This window comes from Lynx rufus, unplaced genomic scaffold (assembly GCF_022079265.1).
Source record: "Lynx rufus isolate CCGP_SWC_20201006 ecotype Redwood Valley unplaced genomic scaffold, mLynRuf1.p SCAF_3, whole genome shotgun sequence".
Classification (NCBI taxonomy): Eukaryota; Metazoa; Chordata; class Mammalia; order Carnivora; family Felidae; genus Lynx; species Lynx rufus.
In genome coordinates, this window is record NW_025814845.1 from 145,245,575 (window position 1) to 145,269,610 (window position 24,036).

Genomic DNA, 24,036 nt, shown 5'->3' on the forward strand with positions numbered 1-24,036 from the left:
TCGGGCTCTGTGCTGACAGCTCAGAGCCTGGAGCCTGCTTTGGATTCTGTGTCTCCCTCTCTCTCTGCCCCTCCCCCACTTGTGCTCTGTCTGTGTCTAAAATAAATAAACATTAAAAAACAAATTTAAAAAAATTCTTTCTAGATTTCTTATCATAAAAGTGTCATTTCAATCAAAATATTCCATAATTTTCTAAGAAATACTTTACATCCTGAAGAAAAATTTAGCACTCAAAATTAAATTGAAGCAAATAAAAGAGGGGATAATTGATATTATTTTTACACAAGTTAGGTTTTTTATATATCACAAATATGTTAATCTAAATAGAACCTATATATCAGCAACAAAACTAAATAAATTAGTTTTTCATTTGGTGTCACAGCTTTGGAATATACACGAAATTAAAAATGAAAATTTGCTATTGACAAGAATAATATAGCTATCATATATTTGAATCCTTTATATTTGCACATTCTCCCACCATTTCAATATCTGTTTCATAGGATTCATTTTAACATATTTGTTACCATACCTGGGCCATGAATTCCTGAAGAGTTGCCAAGTAATTAGAAATCGCCTATGAATGCACTTCCACACAATTCTCTACACAGATAGAACATTAGTTAAAAACTATTAGCTATATGGGGTTCCTGGGTGGCTCAGTAGGTTGAGCGTCCAACTTCGGCTCAGGTCATGATCTTCTGGTTCGTGAGTTCGAGCCCTGCGTTGGGGTCTGTGCTGACAGCTCAGAGACTGGAGCCTGCTTCAGAGTCTGTGTCTCCCTCTATCTCTGCCCCTCCCTTGCTCATGCTCTGTCTTTCTCTATCTTTCAAAAATCAATAAATGTTAAAAAAAATTTAAAAAACTATTAGCTATATAAAATTCAAAGGGATATGGGGCACCTGGGTGGCTCAGTCAGTTCAATGTCTGACTGCGGGCTCTGCACTGACAGCTCAAAGCCTGGAGCCTGCTTCAGATTCTGTGTCTCTCCATCTCTCAGCCCCTCCCCTGCTCATGCTCTGTGTCTCTCTATCTCTCAATAATAAATAAACATTAAAAAAATTAAATTAAAAAATGCAAAGGGATTTGAAAGATATACTGAAATAAATGCAGTTTTTTGTTGGTATATATCATCTTCAGTGAATAGATATTAAACTAAAATTGCTATATAGAACTAGACCCACAAAAGTATGGCCAACTAATCTTTGACAAAGCAGGAAAGAACATCCAATGGAAAAAGACAGTCTCTTTAACAAATGGTGCTGGGAGAACTGGACAGCAACATGCAGAAGGATGAAACTAGACTACTTTCTGACACCATTCACAAAAACAAACTCAAAATGGATAAAGGACTTGAATGTGAGACAGGAAACCATCAAAACTCTAGAGGAGAAAGCAGGGAAAAACCTCTCTGACCTCAGCCGCAGCAATTTCTTACTTGACACATCCCCAAAGGCAAGGGAATTAAAAGCAAAAATGAACTATTGGGACCTCATGAAGATAAAAAGCTTCTGCACAGCAAAGGAAACAATCAACAAAACTAAAAGACAACCAACGGAATGGGAAAAGATATTTGCAAATGACATATCGGACAAAGGGCTAGGATCCAAAATCTATAAAGAGCTCACCAAACTCCACACCTGAAAAACAAACAACCCAGTGAAGAAATGGGCAGAAGACATGAATAGACACTTCTCTGAAGAAGACATCCGGATGGCCAACAGGCACATGAAAAGATGCTCAACGTCGCTACTCATCAGGGAAATACAAATCAAAACCACACTCAGATATCAACTCACACCAGTCGGAGTGGCTAAAATGAACAAAACAGGAGACAATAGATGCTGGAGAGGATGTTGAGAAATGGGAACCCTCTTGCACTGTTGGTGGGAACACAAACTGGTGCAGCCACTCTGGGAAACAGTGTGGAGTTTCCTCAAAACATTAAAAATAGACCTACCCTATGACCCAGCAGTAGCACTGCTAGGAATTTACCCAAGGGATACAGGAGTACTGATGCATAGGGGCACTCGTACCCCAATGTTTATAGCAGCACTCTCAACAATAGATAAATTATGGAAAGAGCCTAAATGTCCATCAACTGATGAATCAATAAAGAAATTGTGGTTTATATACACAATGGAGTACTACATGGCAATGAGAAAGAATGAAATATGGCCCTTTGTAGCAACGTGGATGGAACTGGAGAGTGTGATGCTAAGTGAAATAAGTCATATGGAGAAGGAGAGATTCCATATGTTTTCACTCTTATGTGGATCCTGAGAAACTTAACAGAAGACCATGGGGGAGGGGAAGGGAAAAATAAGAGGTTAGAGTGGGAGAGAGCCAAAACATAAGAGACTCCTAAAAACTGAGAACAAACTGAGGGTTTATGGGGGGTGGGAGGGAGGGGTGGGTTGGTGATGGGTATTGAAGAAGGCACCTGTTGGGATGAGCACTGGGTGTTGTATGGAAACCAATTTGACAATAAATTTCATATAAAAAAATAAAAATAAAAAATAAAATAAAATTGCTATTAAATCCAATTTCAAATAATTTAACAATATTTTGATTAATAATAATATGATTGATAATTTGTGATTAATCATTGTTGAAATATTGTTGATAATATTCCATCTGTATAGAGAATTGCATGTGAATGCATTCATAGGCCATTTCAAAGAAGTTCTAATATCCAAAGTGACTAAGACCAATGTTTTAGAATTAAAAAAAATCCATCACTTCTCATCCTTTTGGCTAAGATCAAGTGTAGAATTAAAAAAATCCATTAAATATTAAAATGTATTATAGGTATGGAAGGGGCACCTGGGTGGATCTTCTGGTCCCCTCTGTCTCTGCCCTTCTCCCCCTCTCAAAAATAAATAGGCCAACTTTAAGGAAAAATGTATTATAGGTATGGGAAATGAAAATAGCAACAGTTTCAACCAATTCCAATTTGGCATTAGTTTGCAAAATACTGAAGCTTGGAAGATAAAGAAAACTTGAAAATATTTAAGCTATTTCAAAATAAATTCTATAAAGTATAATTTTATTTAAAAATTAGACTTGTATTGTGGCGCCTGGTGGCTCAGTTGGTTAAGTGTCCGACTTCAGCTCAGGTCATGATCTCGCAGTTTGTGAGTTCAAGCCCTGAGTCAGGCTCTGTGCTGACAGCTTGCTCAGAGCCTTGAGGCTGCTCAGGATTCTGTCTCCCTTTCTCTCTGCCCTTCCCCCGCTCATACTCTGTCTTTGTCTCTCTCAAAAATAAACATTAAAAATTTTTTTTTAAAAACTTAGTCTTGTGTTTACAGGTCTATTAGACTTAAGTCTATTCTGATGGAGAAAATTATTAGTGTGGAAAGTTTCAATTATCATAAAACTTTCTTGTGTATTATGTAATGTATAAGCTTTGTGATAAGAAGTTTGATTTCTTATACAACAATCTGCTCATGAAACTGACTGTTAATTGCTATTTTCTCATAGATCATAAAAATACTCTTCATCATTCCTAGTAGGTATGGATACCATTTTTTTTTAATGTTTATTTTTGAGAAAGAGAGAGACAGAGCATGAGCAGGGGAGGGGCAGAGAGAGAGGGAGACACAGAATCTGAAGCAGGCTCCAGGCTCTGAGCTGTCAGCACAGAACCTGATGCAGGACTCAAACTCAGAAACTGAGATTATGACCTGAGCCTGAGGGACTCGAACTCAGGAACCGTGAGATTATGACCTGAACTGAAGTCAGCCGCTTAACCATCTGAGCCACCCAGGCGCCCCTGGATACCATTTTTCTATCATATATTGTTTCCTGCTTGGTATAAATTTAAGCCCCATGGCCTAAAAGAATTCATGCTACTTCCCAAACCTAAGCTCACCTTTACATAGATAGTCATTATGGCCTCCAAAACCTGGTTTTTACTTTAAATTTATTACATAAATTACTCTGTTTGCCCTCTCCATACCAATTCCAATAACAAGAAAATGCAGCATAAGCATCACACACTATATTTCTTCCTGCTCAGCTGAGACGCACCTCTTCAGGTACAGATGTTGGGGCTGAAAGGACTGATTCTGCCTTCTGTGTCTTATCCTTGCCAGAGCTTCAGTTAGAATGGCTTTAGGGAATGCTTGCTTTGTTTATATGTTTTGGGGAGGTCTAGAAAACTATCTTTGGGATTTAGGGGATTAATGAAAGTTTGATTATTGTCTTTATTTTTGTGTGAGTTTGTATGAGAAACATTCCACCCTGAAAGTGTGCATGGCACTGAGCCAGTTAAGTTTGGTTTTTTTTTTCCTTTAAATATTTTTTACTTCAAAATGGAAAACTTACATTTCAGTTTTTCTGATGTTGTTTGTTATGGCATAGTAAGGACTGCAGGTGTCAGTGGACCTTTGCATCAAATTATTTCTTGCTGAGAGGTCCAGGAAGATGGCGGCGTAGGAGGACGCTGGGCTCACCGCGCGTCCTGCTGATCACTTAGATTCCACCTACACCTGCCTAAATAACCCAGAAAACCGCCAGAGGATTAGCAGAACAGAGTCACCGGACCCAAGTGCAGACGAGAGGCCCACGGAAGAGGGTAGGAAGGGAGGCGAGGCGGTGCGCGCTCCACTGACTGGCGGGAGGGAGCCGGGCGGAGGGGCGGCTCGCCAGCCAAGCAGAGCCCGCGAGTCCGGCTTGCAAAAGCGGAGGGGCCTGACAAGACTGTGTTCCGACAGCAAGCTCGACTTAGCGTCTGGGAGGTCATAAGTTAACAGCTCTGCTCCGAAAGCGGGAAGGCTGGAGGACAAAGGGAGGGTGAGCTGCGGAGCCCCGGACCACAGAGCTCAGTTTGGCGGGGAACAAAGGCGCTAGCCAGCACCATCTCCCCCGCCCATCCCCCAGCCAAAATCCCAAAGGGAACCGGCTCCGGCCAGGGAAATTGCTCGCTCCGCGCGAACACCCAACTCTGTGCTTCTGCGGAGCCAAACCTCCGGCAGCGATCTGACTCCCTCCGGCTGCCACAGGGCCCCTCCTGAAGTGGATCACCTAAGGAGAAGCGAGCTAAGCCTGCCCCCCCTGCCGCCGTGCACCTTGCCTTCCCACCCCAGCTAATACGCCAGATCCCCAGCATCACAAGCCTGGCAGTGTGCAAGTAGCCCAGACGGGCCACGCCACCCCACAGTGAATCCCGCCCCTAGGAGAGGGGAAGAGAAGGCACACACCAGTCTGACTGTGGCCCCAGCGGTGGGCTGGGGGCAGACATCAGGTTGGACTGCGGCCCCGCCCACCAACTCCAGTTATACACCACAGCACAGGGGAAGTGCCCTGCAGGCCCTCACCACACCAGGGACTATCCAAAATGACCAAGCAGAAGAATTCCCCTCAGAAGAATCTCCAGAAAATAACAACAGCTAATGAGCTGATCAAAAAGGATTTAAATAATATAACAGAAAGTGAATTTAGAATAATAGTCATAAAATTAATCGCTGGGCTGGAAAACAGCATACAGGACAGCAGAGAATCTCTTGCTACAGACATCAGGGGACTAAGGAACAGTCACGAGGAGCTGAAAAACGCTTTAAAGGAAATGGAAAACAAAATGCAAACCACCACGGCTCGGATGGAAGAGGCAGAGGAGAGAATAGGTGAACTAGAAGATAAAGTTATGGAAAAAGAGGAAGCTGAGAAAAAGAGAGATAAAAAAATCCAGGAGTATGAGGGGAAAATTAGAGAACTAAGTGATACACTAAAAAGAAATAATATACGCATAATTGGTATCCCAGAGGAGGAAGAGAGAGGGAAAGGTGCTGAAGGGGTACTTGAAGAAATCATAGCTGAGAACTTCCCTGAACTGGGGAAGGAAAAAGGCATTGAAATCCAAGAGGCACAGAGAACTCCCTTCAGACGTAACTTGAATCGATCTTCTGCACGACATATCATAGTGAAACTGGCAAAATACAAGGATAAAGAGAAAATTCTGAAAGCAGCAAGGGGTAAACGTGCCCTCACATATAAAGGGAGACCTATAAGACTCGTGACTGATCTCTCTTTTGAAACTTGGCAGGCCAGAAAGAATTGGCACGAGATTTTCAGGGTGCTAGACAGCAAAAACATGCAGCCGAGAATCCTTTATCCAGCAAGTCTGTCATTTAGAATAGAAGGAGAGATAAAGGTCTTCCCAAACAAACAAAAACTGAAGGAATTTGTCACCACTAAACCAGCCCTACAAGAGATCCTAAGGGGGACCCTGTGAGACAAAGTACCAGAGACATCACTACAAGCATAAAACATACAGACATCACAATGACTCTAAACCCGTATCTTTCTATAATAACACTGAATGTAAATGGATTAAATGCGCCAACCAAAAGACATAGGGTATCAGAATGGATACAAAAACAAGACCCATCTATTTGCTGTCTACAAGAGACTCATTTTAGACCTGAGGACACCTTTAGATTCAGAGTGAGGGGATGGAGAACTATTTATCATGCTACTGGAAGCCAGAAGAAAGCTGGAGTAGCCATACTTATATCAGAAAAACTAGACTTTAAACTAAAGGCTGTAACAAGAGATGAAGAAGGACATTATATAATAGTTACAGGGTCTATCCATCAGGAAGAGCTAACAATTATAAATGTCTATGCGCCGAATACCGGAGCCCCCAAATATATAAAACAATTACTCATAAACAGAAGCAACCTTATTGATAAGAATGTGGTAATTGCTGGGGACTTTAACACCCCACTTACAGAAATGAATAGATCATCTAGACACACGGTCAATAAAGAAACAAGGGCCCTGAATGAGACACTGGATCAGATGGACTTGACAGATATATTTAGAACTCTGCATCCCAAAGCAACAGAATATACTTTCTTCTCGAGTGCACATGGAACATTCTCCAAGATAGATCATATACTGGGTCACAAAACAGCCCTTCATAAGTTTACAAGAATTGAAATTATACCATGCATACTTTCAGACCACAATGCTATGAAGCTTGAAATCAACCACAGGAAAAAGGCTGGAAAACCTCCAAAAGCATGGAGGTTAAAGAACACCCTACTAACGAATGAGTGGGTCAACCAGGCAATTAGAGAAGAAATCAAAAAATATATGGAAACAAACGAAAATGAAAATACAACAATCCAAACGCTTTGGGACGCAGCGAAGGCAGTCCTGAGAGGAAAATACATTGCAATCCAGGCCTATCTCAAGAAACAAGAAAAATCCCAAATACAAAATCTAACAGCACACCTAAAGGAACTAGAAGCAGAACAGCAAAGGCAGCCTAAACACAGCAGAAAAAGAGAAATAATAAAGATCAGAGCAGAAATAAACAATATAGAATCTAAAAAAAACTGTAGAGCAGATCAACGAAACCAAGAGTTGGTTTTTTGAAAAAATAAACAAAATTGACAAACCTCTAGCCAGGCTTCTCAAAAAGAAAAGGGAGATGACCCAAATAGATAAAATCATGAATGAAAATGGAATGATTACAACCAATCCCTCAGAGATACAAACAATTATCAGGGAATACTATGAAAAATTATATGCCAACAAATTGGACAACCTGGAAGAAATGGACACATTCCTGAACACCCACACTCTTCCAAAACTCAATCAGGAGGAAATAGAAAGCTTGAACAGACCCATAACCAGCGAAGAAATTGAATCGGTTATCAAAAATCTCCCAACAAATAAGAGTCCAGGACCAGATGGCTTCCCAGGGGAGTTCTACCAGACGTTTAAAGCAGAGATAACACCTATCCTTCTCAAGCTATTCCAAGAAATAGAAAGGGAAGGAAAACTTCCAGACTCATTCTATGAAGCCAGTATTACTTTGATTCCTAAACCAGACAGAGACCCAGTAAAAAAAGAGAACTACAGGCCAATATCCCTGATGAATATGGATGCCAAAATTCTCAATAAGATACTAGCAAATCGAATTCAACAGCATATAAAAAGAATGATTCACCATGATCAAGTGGGATTCATTCCTGGGATGCAGGGCTGGTTCAACATTCGCAAATCAATCAACGTGATACATCACATTAACAAAAAAAAAGAGAAGAACCATATGATCCTGTCAATCGATGCAGAAAAGGCCTTTGACAAAATCCAGCACCCTTTCTTAATAAAAACCCTTGAGAAAGTCGGGATAGAAGGAACATACTTAAAGATCATAAAAGCCATTTATGAAAAGCCCACAGCTAACATCATCCTCAACGGGGAAAAACTGAGAGCTTTTTCCCTGAGATCAGGAACACGACAGGGATGCCCACTCTCACCGTTGTTGTTTAACATAGTGCTGGAAGTGCTAGCATCAGCAATCAGACAACAAAAGGAAATCAAAGGCATCAAAATTGGCAAAGATGAAGTCAAGCTTTCGCTTTTTGCAGATGACATGATATTATACATGGAAAATCCGATAGACTCCACCAAAAGTCTGCTAGAACTGATACATGAATTCAGCAAAGTTGCAGGATACAAAATCAATGTACAGAAATCAGTTGCATTCTTATACACTAACAATGAAGCAACAGAAAGACAAATAAAGAAACTGATCCCATTCACAATTGCACCAAGAAGCATAAAATACCTAGGAATAAATCTAACCAAAGATGTAAAGGATCTGTATGCTGAAAACTATAGAAAGCTTATGAAGGTAATTGAAGAAGATTTAAAGAAATGGAAAGACATTCCCTGCTCATGGATTGGAAAAATAAATATTGTCAAAATGTCAATACTACCCAAAGCTATCTACACATTCAATGCAATCCCAATCAAAATTGCACCAGCATTCTTCTCGAAACTAGAACAAGCAATCCTAAAATTCATATGGAACCACAAAAGGCCCCGAATAGCCAAAGGAATTTTGAAGAAGAAGACCAAAGCAGGAGGCATCACAATCCCAGACTTCAGCCTCTACTACAAAGCTGTCATCATCAAGACAGCATGGTATTGGCACAAAAACAGACACATAGACCAATGGAATAGAATAGAAACCCCAGAACTAGACCCACAAACATATGGCCAACTCATCTTTGACAAAGCAGGAAAGAACATCCAATGGAAAAAAGACAGCCTCTTTAACAAATGGTGCTGGGAGAACTGGACAGCAACATGCAGAAGGTTGAAACTAGACCACTTTCTCACACCATTTACAAAAATAAACTCAAAATGGATAAAGGACCTAAATGTGAGACAGGAAACCATCAGAACCTTAGAGGAGAAAGCAGGAAAAGACCTCTCTGACCTCAGCCGTAGCAATCTCTTACTCGACACATCCCCAAAGGCAAGGGAATTAAAAGCAAAAGTGAATTACTGGGACCTTATGAAGATAAAAAGCTTCTGCACAGCAAAGGAAACAATCAACAAAACTAAAAGGCAACCAACGGAATGGGAAAAGATATTTGCAAATGACATATAGGACAAAGGGCTAGTATCTAAAATCTATAAAGAGCTCACCAAACTCCACACCCGAAAAACAAATAACCCAGTGAAGAAATGGGCAGAAAACATGAATAGACACTTCTCTAAAGAAGACATCCAGATGGCCAACAGGCACATGAAAAGATGTTCAGCGTCGCTCCTTATCAGGGAAATACAAATCAAAACCACACTCAGGTATCACCTCACGCCAGTCAGAGTGGCCAAAATGAACAAATCAGGAGACTATAGATGCTGGAGAGGATGTGGAGAAACGGGAACCCTCTTGCACTGTTGGTGGGAATGCAAATTGGTGCAGCCGCTCTGGAAAGCAGTGTGGAGGTTCCTCAGAAAATTAAAAATAGACCTACCCTATGACCCAGCAATAGCACTGCTAGGAATCTACCCAAGGGATACAGGAGTACTGATGCATAGGGGCACTTGTACCCCAATGTTCATAGCAGCACTCTCAACAATAGCCAAATTATGGAAAGAGCCTAAATGTCCATCAACTGATGAATGGATAAAGAAATTGTGGTTTATATACACAATGGAATACTACGTGGCAATGAGAAAAAATGAAATATGGCCTTTTGTAGCAACGTGGATGGAACTGGAGAGTGTGATGCTAAGTGAAATAAGCCATACAGAGAAAGACAGATACCATATGGTTTCACTCTTATGTGGATCCTGAGAAACTTAACAGGAACCCATGGGGGAGGGGAAGGAAAAAAAAAAAAAAAAAAAGGACGTTAGAGTGGGAGAGAGCCAAAGCATAAGAGACTGTTAAAAACTGAGAACAAACTGAGGGTTGATGGGGGGTGGGAGGGAGGGGCGGGTGGGTGATGGGTATTGAGGAGGGCACGTTTTGGGATGAGCACTGGGTGTTGTATGGAAACCAATTTGTCAATAAACTTCATAAAAAAAAAATAAAAAAAAAAAATTATTTTTTGCTTCCCACCTACATCCCTCCTCAAAATCTTAAACATCTCAATCAAAATGCCCATGTTTTTCTTTTCATGAAATGACATTTTAAAATCACATAGTGCACAATAGGACAAAGAAAATAATAAAGTAAAACCTAAGGAAAGGCAGGATATATTCATAGTATAGTCATAAAGATCAGATTAATAATACATGAAATATATAATAATACATGAGGATATAAACAGTATGAAATTTAAGGCCTATCAATTTAAAATTTACAATCAAGGTGAGCAAAGTAAAAGAGAAGCAGTATTTAATGATATTTAAGGAAGTTTCACTTTCTTTAAAGCCCATTTGATGCAACCATCTTTAACTTCATACTATTTTTTAATTTGCTTTAATCTATGCATCATTTTTATAAACATGAAATCTCACATCCTTACTTAATCATATTTAACAATCTCAAGAAAACTAAATATTGTAAAAAATTGAAGATATAAAATTGAAGATATGTTTTCTTTTCAAATGATATGTGCCCTTGCCTTACATTGCCTCTTGTTTCACACACACACACATACACACACACAAAGAGCATAAATCAAATGTATCAAAATAAATATAGATGAAGGGGAATAAGATAAGCCCAAAGGAATAACTATTATTATTTATTCATTTTTTAATAAAATGCATTGTGCACATATGAATTATAGAAATCATTTGGTCATATTAAAGTTTTCCAGGATTTTATCACTGCAGAAGTAAAGCTCAATCTTGAGGATTTGGGGAGATTACTAGAAATGAGGAAACCTGATAACATGTAACTATTTAAAAAAATAAATTAAAGGCATTGTATAAACTCAAAGCAGCTTAAAATAGCCCAATAATAGAAACTAAAGTTTAGAGTATAGCTACTTTGGAACCTTCATGGTACGTGAATTTTATTTGTCAGTCTTTAAAACAATGCAGTTAATGAGGAATTATTCTCATTTAAATATTTTATCAATTGGGAAATAGGACTGAAAATAGAAAGTAACTATCTCAAAATACCATAGCTAGGAATTGGTAACTTCAGGGTTCACATCAATTTTTTCAAGCTCTATACAGATCTCTACAGTTCAATTTCTATATATAACCTAAAGGACAATTGATCAGTAAGATGGAAACTTACTGACTGAACTATGGCTTGTTTCCTAGGTGATATTTTATAATTACTTAATTCTTTCATAAATCTGATTGTAAAGCGTTGGGTGATACATTGACATATCCATAGAATCAACAGCCTATTCACACCTCAGGTAAAACCTGAATTAATGTGAACATTCATTTTTCCTTGAGATGATTAAGTGATGTTGTGCTGGCAAATGGCTAATAACCAGTTCTCTGAACTTTTTGTTTTTCTTTAAAAGTTCTCCTATGTAATATTTGCTGATTTCCATACTGCAAATACTCCCCGAATGGCTGATTTCAAGCTACCAAAATTACATAATTAAATGCAGACTTGGGAAGCCAGTGTGTGACAGGTTTAACACACACTACATTACCCTCTGGTGATTATCATCTTGAAGCAACTTTAATTGTTAGTAACTGATATTTGGTATTAATGAAAGGCAAGGAGAACTTCAGACAACAATAAGTCATTAATAACCCAGAATATTTATTACAAACTTATGCGCTGGGGCGCTTGGGTGGCTCAGTTGGTTAAGCGTCCGATTTTGGCTCAGGTCATGATTTCAGTTTGTGGGTTCAAGCCCCACGTCAGGCTCTGAGCCTGGCAGATATGAGCCTGGAGCCTGCCTAGGATTCTGTGTCTCCCTCTCTCGCTGCCCCTCTCCCGCTCGCTGTCTCTGTCTATGTCTCTCTCTCTCTCAAAAATAATAAAAATTAAAAATTTTTTAAAAATTATGTGTTGAACCTATCTACAAAGAATTCTAATGAAAATGCTATGATTAAAATTATGATGCCAGTATTTCTAATGATTTTGTCATCTTAACATATTTGAGAGGGAGTTGTCTGGGTTTGGAATTAATGTAAATGCATAATCAAATGTAGAGTTTAGTCCCAGATACTGTATGTTGGATAATTCCAATTAATTTTCAAACTGAAGGATAAAATATCCATAATAAACACTACTGGATGTCATTGAAATGTGATCTTCCTCAATCTAGTATTCCTGCTACAAAGATTTCTTGGCTCAGTGGTAATCTCCACTGTACTCTACAATGTATAAAAAGTATAATGTAGAAAAGTATAAAGTATAAGATCTGAAATTGCAAATCACAAAAAAATGAAAATACTAGAGGGATTTTCAAAGTGAGATATATTCTTACTACTTTATTAATATCTGATGTTTAAAATTTTCTATATTGTTATTCATGCCGTATAAGCCAAAATAAAACTGATTCACAAAACCAGTTTTAGAAAAGCAATAGAGCTTATTAAATACAAAACAAGTACCATACAGATAAAGTTATAAGATTCTGAGGGAAAACTTATACAGCAAAACTATCACTGAAAAGCTTTATAAGTTATACTCTGTTTCCATCTATTTTAATTAAAATTATAAATCTCACATTTTCATGTTTCTTAGAAGCCTAAAAATATGCTTACTAAGCCAGGCTGTGTATCTAGGTTTTTTTACAATTTACACTGTAGCTGTAATAATGTAATCAGAACCTTTTTAAGATTGTCTACATTTTAGTCAGACCAAATTTGTTTGTTGCAAATGATACTACTAAGATATATAAGAGTATATATGAAAGCTTATTATAATTGTATTTAAGGACGGTAGCTGATTTTGTAAATTTGATGTGAACAGCATAGCAAAGTAAAAAATAATTACTACTAGAAAACTTTCAACTGATTACATTTAGATATGCAAGTTTTTCTACTGTTTTAAGATATGTACACTATTTCTAGTGCCAAACTTAAAACTGGATGAGATTGCTTATAATGCTGTAGTGCTTTGTTAGCCATAGCAATTACATCAATAATGTTTCCTTGAAATAACAATTTACAAGAAAATGGAATTTTTACTAACTTATTGCTTTGAATATCTCAACGTTTCCAAATGTCTCCTACCTCACTACATTTAATTATGCTTTGCACAGTTATTCTTTGGGTCATTCTTTCACACAGATTTTAGAAAAGAAGTAAGTATGTGAATCATTTTTAAAAGAAGAATTTTTAGGGTACCTGGGTGGCTTAGTCAGTTAAGTGTCCGACTTCAACTCAGGTCATGATCTCACAGTTTGTGAGTTCAAGCCCCAAGTTGGACTCTGTGCTGACAGCTCAGAGCCTGGAACCTGCTTAGGATTCTGTGTCTCCCTCTCCTTCTCCCTCTCCCTCTCTCTCTATCTCTCTTTCTCTCTCCAAAATAAATAAACATTAAAAATTGTTTAAAAATAAAAATAAAAAATAAAAGAAGAATTTTTAGATATGCCTATTAAAGATTTTGTAGCAATTATTAAAATTTTCAAACTCCAGGCCAGATGACCAAGTAAAGGCATTTGTACTTCACTACTCTATTTTTAGTTGCCCTGAAAAAAAATTAACACAATTAAGAAATATTACTTTTTTTCTCAAACGAAAAATGGGACACAGCTACAACTCAGTAATTATAATAACTCATCTGTGCACTAGTGTGTAATATGAATGATAAAAAGTCATAAACTTCCAAAGTAAACAACTTGACTACATGGTGCTAGAGAGGATACAACCTCTAAAAGCCTGCAGACCACACCAGCTGCTTCTTTTCTACTAGAACGTGACACAAATACACCCCCATATCACACATGTACAATTTGTCCCACTCAAACATGATAATCGCAAAGGAATTCACCCTGATCTAGGCTCAAATAATTGCAGAAGAAAAGAGAGAGAAAAAGAGGCATACACAAAAGTTAAATAAAGAAAATATCTTAAAAATAAGTAATTAATGAAATGCAAGATCTCCAAAAACTATATATAGTTGGGGCACCTGGGCGGCTCAGTTAAGCCACTGACTCTTGATTTCAGCTCAGATCATAATCTCACGGTTCCTGAGGCTAACCAAGCCCCACATCGGGCTCTGTGCTGAGAATGTGGAGCCTGCTTGAGATTCTCTCTTTCTCTCTGTTCTTCCCTGGCTTGTGCTCTCTCTCTCTCTCCCAAAATAAATACATAAACTTTATTTGTTTAAAAAAAGAAAAGATAGGGGCGCCTGGGTGGCTCCGGCGGTTAAGCGTCCGACTTCCGACTCAGGTCATGATCTCGCTGTCCGTGAGTTCGAGCCCCACGACGGGCTCTGTGCTGACAGCTCAGAGCCTGAAGCCTGTTTTGGATTCTGTGTCTCCCTCTCTCTCTGCCCCTCCCCCGCTCATGCTCTGTCTCTCTCTCTGCCAAAAATAAATAAACATTAAAAAAATTTTAAAAAAAAAGAAAAGATACATAGTTTATTTCAGCATCAAAGAAAACTGCAGATACTCTGACTTCAATGAACTTAAAAAATTTTGAAAAGTAAAAAGTGCAAAACTGAAGTGCAATGGTTCAGAGAAGAGGTTATGATACAACAGACCGAGACTAAAACAGAGCTTGTCTCACTCAGGATAGATGAAAAATTATAAAGATTGCAGAGAAGAAAATTTTAAAAATTAAATATTAGTAAACATGACTGAAAATAGGGGCAACATAGCCAAACTTGAAAATCCCCAGGAAACAAAACAGAAAAACCTATTGTATAAAAATAATTTGGTAAAAGATGATCAATAAGGAAGACAGAAAAAAACGATGTGCACATATGCTGGTGTTCCTAAACAAATGTCCTAAACGAAAGAGCAGGGCAATAAATTATACTATGACAAATACAGGTAAATTTCCTGAAATAAAAGAAAAAATCACAGTTGTGGGTAAAATCTGTATACTATCCCAGGAAAATATTGATATAAAAAATGATCAGGGGCACCTGGGTGGCTTAGTTGGTTAAGCGTCCAACCTCCACTCAGGTTATGATCTCATGGCTTGTGGGTTCAAGCCCCATGTCAGGCTCTGTGCTGACAGCTCAGAGCCTGGAGCCTGCTTTGGATTCTGTGTTTCCCTCTCTCTCTGTCCCTCCCTCATTAGCATTTTGTCTCTCTCTCTCTCTCAAAAATAAATAAACATTAAATTTTTGTTAAATGATCAACTTCTTGGCATAAAAATAGACAGATAGATAAATAGAACAGAACCTAGAAGCCAGAAATAAATGCACACATATATGGCCAATTAATTTATGACAAAGGAGCCCAGAATACACAATGGAGAAAGATAGTCTATTCAATAAATGCTGTTTGGGAAATTGGACAGCCACATGCAAAAATATGAAACTGGACCACTATCTTAAAACATACACAAAAATTAACTCGAACTGAATTAAAGACTTGAATGTAATACCTGAAAGTATAAAAATACTGTAAGAAAGCATAATCACTAAACTCCTGACATTGATTTTGGCAATGAATTTTTGTACTTGGCACCAAAAGCAAAAATAAACAAGTGAGATCACATGAAACAAAAATGCTTCTGCACAGCAAAGGAAACCACTGACAAAGTGAAAAGGCAACCTACTGAATAGGAGAAAGTATTTGCAAATCAAAATCTGATAAGGGGTTAATATCCAAATGTATAAAGAACACAAAAAACTCAATAGCAAAAAATCAAACACTCCAATTAAAAAACTGGCAGTACATCTGAACAGACATAAAGACATAGAAATGGCCAACAGGTTCATGAAAAGATGCTCAACATTACTAATTACCAGGCAAATCAAAACCACAATGAGATATCACCTTATACCTGTTAGAATGGTTATTATCAAAAAGACAAGAAATAACAAGGTTTAGAAAGACTGTGAAGAAAAGAATTCCCTACTGGTGGTGGAAATATAAATTGGTGCAGTCACTATGGAAAACAGTATTAAGATTCCTCAAAAAAATTAAAAATAGATAATATCTTTAATCATATGATCCAGTAATTCCATGAGAATATTTATCTGAAGAAAACAAAGCCACTACCTCAAAAAGATCTATGCATCCCCTTGTTTACTGCAGCATTGTTTATAATAGTTAAGACGTGGAAGCAACCTAAGTGTCTACCAGAGGATAAATGAATAAAGAAAATAGAATAATGGAATATTTTTCAGCCATAAAAAAGAATGAAACTTTCCCATTATTACACAGAATTTCAAGGGATGAAGAAGAGAAATTTTTTAAAGAATCCACTTCAAAGCTCATACTGATGATATTGCTGAACTCCATGGCTAAAGAAAGTTCTTTGAACATCCAAACATAAAAAAACAAATAATCTATGAATGTTGGAGCCAAATGTCTTCACAGCAGCATGAAACAACAAAGTGCATGGAACAAAGTGTCTACACAGGTATGTGAAAAATAAATTGATTGTCCAAAATGTCCTTCTATATGAAGGTAATAGACTAACATTCTCAAACACATGAGAGGTCAGGGGATATGAAGCACACACAACAATCTGAGTTAAACTATTTGATAGTGAAATGCACACAACTACAAGCTAAATGAAACTGTATGTCCTAGAAATGCAAAAGCTAAACTAATAGTGAATATCCAAGTCTTTTAAATATAGAACTAAGGCTCACTGACAGATGGGATTTATAGTAACAGAATATAAAATTTGAAATTTGACATGGTAAAATTTATAATCTATGTAAAAAAAGGCAAAAAGATAAAAACAATGATGTGGGAACATACATCATTGTGTTTTTGCCTATTTTCTCATCTAATAATGCAATGGAGTCAGAGTAAACCTAAAATGGAAACACGGTTAAAAAGAAACATAGCTTGTAAGCACTTAACATTTCCATCTCCGCCAGCTGTGCATGTGTGGGTATGTACAACTAATGTCCACACGCACAGACACACACACACATAAGCTTGCAGACATTTACTGATTTTCAGTAGTTATATGTTTGTGTTAAAAAACATTTACATGAGGGGCGCCTGGGTGGCGCAGTCGGTTAAGCGTCCGACTTCAGCCAGGTCACCATCTCGCGGTCTGTGAGTTCGAGCCCCGCGTCAGGCTCTGGGCTGATGGCTCGGAGCCTGGAGCCTGTTTCTGATTCTGTGTCTCCCTCTCTCTCTGCCCCTCCCCTGTTCATGCTCTGTCTCTCTCTGTCCCAAAAATAAATAAACGTTGAAAAAAAATTAAAAAAAAAAACACAAAAAAAAACATTTACATGAAACTTAGCAATTCCTTCATCCTGGATTCTTTTTTAAGTTAAATTCCAGTACAACTAAACATTTTCTTTGCTTGAAACTAGCACATAACTATTAATACCATGTTTTCAATTTAAAAAACAGATAAGGTGGTGCCATTTGTGACAACATGGATAGACCTAGAGGATATTATGTTAAATGAAATAAATCAGACTGAGAAAGATAAATACTGTACAATTTCACTCATATGAGAATCTAAAAATAAATAAAATAAAAAAACAAACAAACAAACAAACAAAAAGCAGAATCAGACATGTAAATACAAAGAACAAACTGATGGTTGCCAGATGGGACAGGGTGTGCAAAACGGATGAAGGGAAGTGGGAGTTACAGGCTTCCAATTATGGAATGAATAAACTATGGAAATAAAAGGCACAGCATAAGGAATATAGTCAATGATATTGTAATAGCATTATATGGTGACAGATGGTAGCTACACTTGTGGTGAGCATGGTATAGTGTATAAACTGGTCAAATAACTATGTTGTACACTGAAATTAACATAACATTGTGTGTCAATTACAGTTAACTGAAAAGCAAGGAAAACCATCAACCTAACAAAAAGGCAACCTACTGAATGGGAGAAGATATATGCAAATTATATATTCTACAAGGAGTCAAAATCCAAAATATATAAAGAATTTATACAACAAGGCACAAAAAAAACTAAAATAATCCCATTTTAAAAGGAGCTAAGTAAAATAGGTCAATCAGAGAAATATAATACCATATAATTTCACTCATATTTGGAATTTCTAAACAAAACAAACAAGCGAAGGGAAAAAGAGACAGACAAACCAAGAAACAGACTTCTCATTATAGAGAACAAACTGATGGTTACCAGAAGGGAGGTGGGTGAGGGGATGGGTAAAATAGGTGATGGGGATAAGGAAAATGGCTAAAATTAAAAAAAAAGAACACAAGAAATAATAAGTGTTGGTGAGAATGTGGTGAAAAAGAAATATTTGTGCACTATTGGTATGAATATAAATTAGTGCAGCCACTGTGGAAAACAGTATGGAAGTTCTCAAAAAGTTAAAAATAGAAATACCACATCATCTAGCAATTCCATTGCTGAGTATTTGTCCAAAGAAAATAAAAACATCAATTTGAAAAGATATATGGGTCCCTATATTTATTGCAGCATTATTTTCAATAGCCAAGATATGGAAGCAATCTAAGTGTCCATGAATAGGTGAATGTATACAGAAGGTGTGGTACATGCGCACGTGCACACACACACACATACACGCACACACACACACTCACACACACTGGAATATTACTCAGCCATAAAAAAGGATGGAATCATGTCATTTGCAACATCATGGATGGAACTACAGGGTATAATGAAGTGATATAAGTTAGTCAAAGAAAGACAAATACCATATTTCACTTGAAATCTACCATGGTAATTTAAGAAATGAAACAAACAAAAAAAACCACAATGACAACAAAAATAGACTTAAACACAGATGGTTGACAGGGAAGAGGTAAATGGGGTGGGGAGTGAACTGGATAAAAAGGTATTAAGAGTACACTTATCTTGATGAGCACTGAGAAATGCACTGAATGGTTGAATCACTATATTATACACCTGAAACAATATAGCACTGCCTGTTAGTTATTCTTGAATACAAAAATAACAAAATAAAATAAGGAAAAAATAAATTATCATTTTTTATTAATAAAGAAATGTTTGTGGGCACCTGGGTGGCTCAATCGGTTAAGCACCCAACTTCAGCTCAGGTCATGATCTCACAGCTTGTGAGTTCAAGCCCTACTTCGGGCTCTGTACTGACAGCTCAGAGACTGGAGCATACTTCAGATTCTGTGTCTCCCTTTCTCTCTGCCCTTCCCCTGCTTGCACTCTGTCTCTCTCTCAAAAATAAATAAACATTAAAAGAAAGAAATGTTTGGAATAATAGCTACCAAATATTAGACATGATTTCTATTGAGAGGGATGATTTGTTCAATTTTTAAATTTATTTGCTTTTTTACTTGCTTTTTAATATTTACGATGCATATGAATCATTTTAACTTTTAGGAAAAAATAGAATTCGTGTTTGTTTCTTAAAAACTTTCAGTTAAAGTGGTTTTATTAATATAAAATATATGTCTTATACTCAAGTGTGTATAGGGGCAAAGTCAAATGATCAAATAATTAAAAATTACACAAAAATATTGCTTATTATCTTTTAAAGCTACAAAGAAAAGTTTCTTGACTTAATTCCTACCTATCTCTTAGAGCACAGAATTATTTTGATTTTTAACTCATGATATTTCCAGATTTTTATTATGTAAAAATATACATAACAAAATTGACCATTTAAATCATCTTTATATGTACAGTTCAGTGTCATTAAGTATACTCATATTGTTGTGTAACTATCACCATTATACATGTTCAGAATTTTTCATCCTCCCAAACTGAATCTCTGTACCCATTACACAATAAACTCCCATTTCGCCCCTCCTTTTAGCCCCTGGTAACTGCTATTCTATTTTCTGGTTCTGTGAGTTTTACCATTCTAGGGAGCTAATATAAGTGAAATCATACAGGATTCATCCTTTTGTTTGGCTTATTTCACTTAGTATAATGTCTTCAAAGTTCATCCATGTTGTAGAATATATCAGAATTTTAACTCATTTTAAGACTGAATAATATTCCATTCTATGTATATACCACATTTTTTAATCCATTGGTGTACTAATATGTATTCAAGTCCCTGCCTTCAATTATTTTCAATATGTACCCAGAAGTGAAATTTCTACATCAGGTAGTAATTACAAGTTTTGTTTTTTTTTTCAAGAACCATTACATTGTTTTTCACAGCATTGCATTTACCCCAGTAATACACAAAGTTTCCAATTTCCCCAAATCTTTGTAAACACTTACATTTTCTGTCTTCTTGATAATAACCATCCTAATGGACATAAAGTGTTATCTCATTATGTTTTGATTTGCATTTCCCTAATGATTTGTGATGTTGAGCATTTCTTCATGTACTTATTGGCCACTTATATATCTTCTTTGGAAAAAATGTCTACTCAAGTTTTTTGCCCATTCTTTTGAGCTTTTTGTTGTTGCGTTTTTCCTACATTTTTATAAGATCTATTTGCCTTGAAAGCTTTAAAATCTCATTGAATTATTAATTATATGCCACTATATAAAGCAAACAAGTAAGAAATTCAGTAGCAGAAATTTACAAAATCCTCTAAAAATATTACACTTCATAACTTTATAGTTTTCTTCCCTAAAACTAAATTTCTTAATTACCTCATTTTATAAATAAGATTTTGGGAAAAATTAAGTTGAAAACAAACATAAATATATAATTATAGAAATACATAATATTTGGCATAAATTTAAAATGTCTTATGGCTACCTAAGAATAAAAATGGAATTAAAATTCTTAGCATCATTTATGTCAGTTCTCAAAAGTATATGATTTCACTAATATGTGGAATTTACGAAACAAAACAAACAGGGGCGTCTGAGTCGGTTGAATGTCAGACCTCAGCTCAGGTCAAAATTTCACGGTCTGTGAGTTCAAGCCCCGCATCGGGCTTGCAGTTGTCAGCACAGAGCCCACTTCAGATCCTGTCCCCTTCTCTCTCTGCCCCTTCTGCACTCATGCTCTCTCTCTCTCTCAAAAATAAATAAGCATTAAAAAGAAGAAGAAGAAACAAAACAAAGGAAAAATAAAGAGGCAAGCCAAAAAACAGACTCTTAACTAAAGAGAACAGATGGTTACCAGAGGGGAGGTGGGTAGGGGAATGGGTGAAATGGGTGAAGGGGATTAAGAGTACAATTACTTATCTTGGGCACTGAGTGATACATAGAATTGTTGAGTAACTATATTGTACACCTGAAACCAATATAACAGTGTATGTTAACTATACTAGAATTGATTTTTTAAGTATGAATTTTTAAATTTCAGGGGTGCTACTTCATCTTTAAAATATTCTGCAATTATAGAAATAATATGAAATTATCTGTTTTATAATTGCTTTTTAGAACGTAATATTCGTTCTTTGCCTTAAAATAAACTTATATTCCAACAAATCATTTTAAATTAGTATATTAGATATAAAGACACAGATATTATATAAGCCATGTTAAGTGATGCAGTTATATTCATCTTAGTATAAAAAGACTTTAAGGAAAAAAATCATTTTACATTCATTTTTGGTTAAGTGGGGCAAATGCTTTATATTGTAAAGACATTAATTATTCTTCTGAAATTATTGTTCATGACATAAGCTATATATATGTGTGTATATATACATACATATGTATATATACACACATGTAAATATGTTTTTGTTACATAATATACAAGATATATAAATGTATGTATATGTGTATATAGGATCTTCCATTAGGTAACTCAAGCTTCTTTAAATCACTTTCATCAACAGAGAGGTTACTTTGAATCTTTCCCTTTCAAATCTTGTAACTATTTTTGATTTTGATATACCAAAGATTTGACATGTTTGTAGGAAACTAAACCAAACGAGGGGGGATCTGAATTAGTGATCTAAATTCAATAACAGGGCGTAGATCACTCAAGATATATGTTGAGGTTATAAACAGTGGTTGTGGAAGGCATGGACACTGCTACCCAAATCCATACTAACTTGAACTTTGACTTTGACTTGGGACAAACATCTCTGTATAAACAGAAAGAACTCTAACACTTGAGGGTTATCAATGGAGAAACTCCTGATTTATCAGCAGTAAAAAACAAAACTCATCACGTTAATATCAAACTGTGCTGGCTAAGCAACCCTAGTATAGTGGTTAAATCTGTAGGCTCTTCTGGTGGAATCAGTCTATTGGGTGGGAATCTTTGATCCATCACGTGCAAGTTGTGTCATCTTAAGCAAGATACCTGAACTCTCTTTTCCTCAGTTTCTTCCCATCTAATGTGGCTGGTAAAAATACTTGAAGACTAACCATGGTGACATTTATAAAGTACTCAGGATAGCATCTGGCACGTGGGACATGCCATAGATATCTGTTAAATTAATAAAAGCCAAGGTTAAAATTACAGAAAATGACATTTTTTCTTTTTAAATCAAAATTATTAAGTTTTAACAGTAATTTTTCTCATGTCTCACATGACAGCACACAAATAACTAGATAAGCCCCAGCCTTGTGGTAACACTCTTTTTAAAGGCCATCTGGTAATCATCTTGTCATTGTTGTTGTTTGTTCTCACTTTTCTAACTTGTTGGCATGTAATGAAAAATTAAATTAGGAAGAGACTAAAATAGGAATGATGTTTCAGACTAAAATTCTCCTAATATATAAAGATAAGTTGATGATTATTGAAAATATATTCAATAGCTCAAACATTTGTATTCTGCAAAGAAATTATAATTCTATATTATAGATGTTCTCATCTAATGATGGCCATGTCCTAATGCCCCCTGAGAATATGTTACCTTACATGGAAAAAGAAACTTTGCAGGTGTGAGTGAATTAAGGATGTTAAAATGTGGAGATAATTCTAGATTATCTGGGTGTGTCCTGTATAATCACAAGGATAAACACCACCTATGGAAATATAGTATTTTTGACCAGCTATTTTTTATTTAAGAGACACTGTCATGGAAAAGACTATAAGCTAAAAATTATTATAGGAAATTACAAAATGAGAAAATCAAATATCTGCAAGGTGTTTTTGTTGTTGTTGACCAATAGGGTAATGGTTACCTCATATAGACATGTAAATAACAATAAGCCATTAATGCCTCTGAATACCATATTCTTTTAAGAAATGCATTGTCACTGCACATTAGAGCTCTAGGGCTTGTATATTCAATGATATTATAATGTATATCTTTTTTTATTCATGGATTTAATCTCAAAGTTAAAAAGCAAATATAATTATTTTTCAAGAATGTAATAAATATATTTCTCATGTATATTACACAACATCAAATAACTACACAAACTTCTAAAAATATTAACACTAATTACATAATATTATCAATTACCCAACCATTATTAACATTTCCTTCATTATCATGTTTTAAAAGTTAGTTTGTTCAGGGATGCCTTGGGTGGCTCAGTCGGTTGAGCATCTGACTTCACCTCAGGTCATGGTCTCACGGTTCATGAGTTTGAGACCCACAATGCCGTCAGCACAGAGCCCACTTTGGATCCTCGTTCTCCCTCTTTCTGCCCCTCCCTAATTGAGCTCTTTCAAAAATAAATGTACATTAAATAAATAAATAAATAAATAAATAAATAAATAAATAAAGGTTAGTTTGTTCAAATCAGGATCCACAATCCATTTACTGAATTTGCTTGACAGTTATCTTAAATCGTTGTTATTTTAGATCTTCTTTTATTTTCTTTTTGCCACTTGTTGTGGAAGAAACGAGTACATTTTCCCTGTAGGATATTCTACCATTT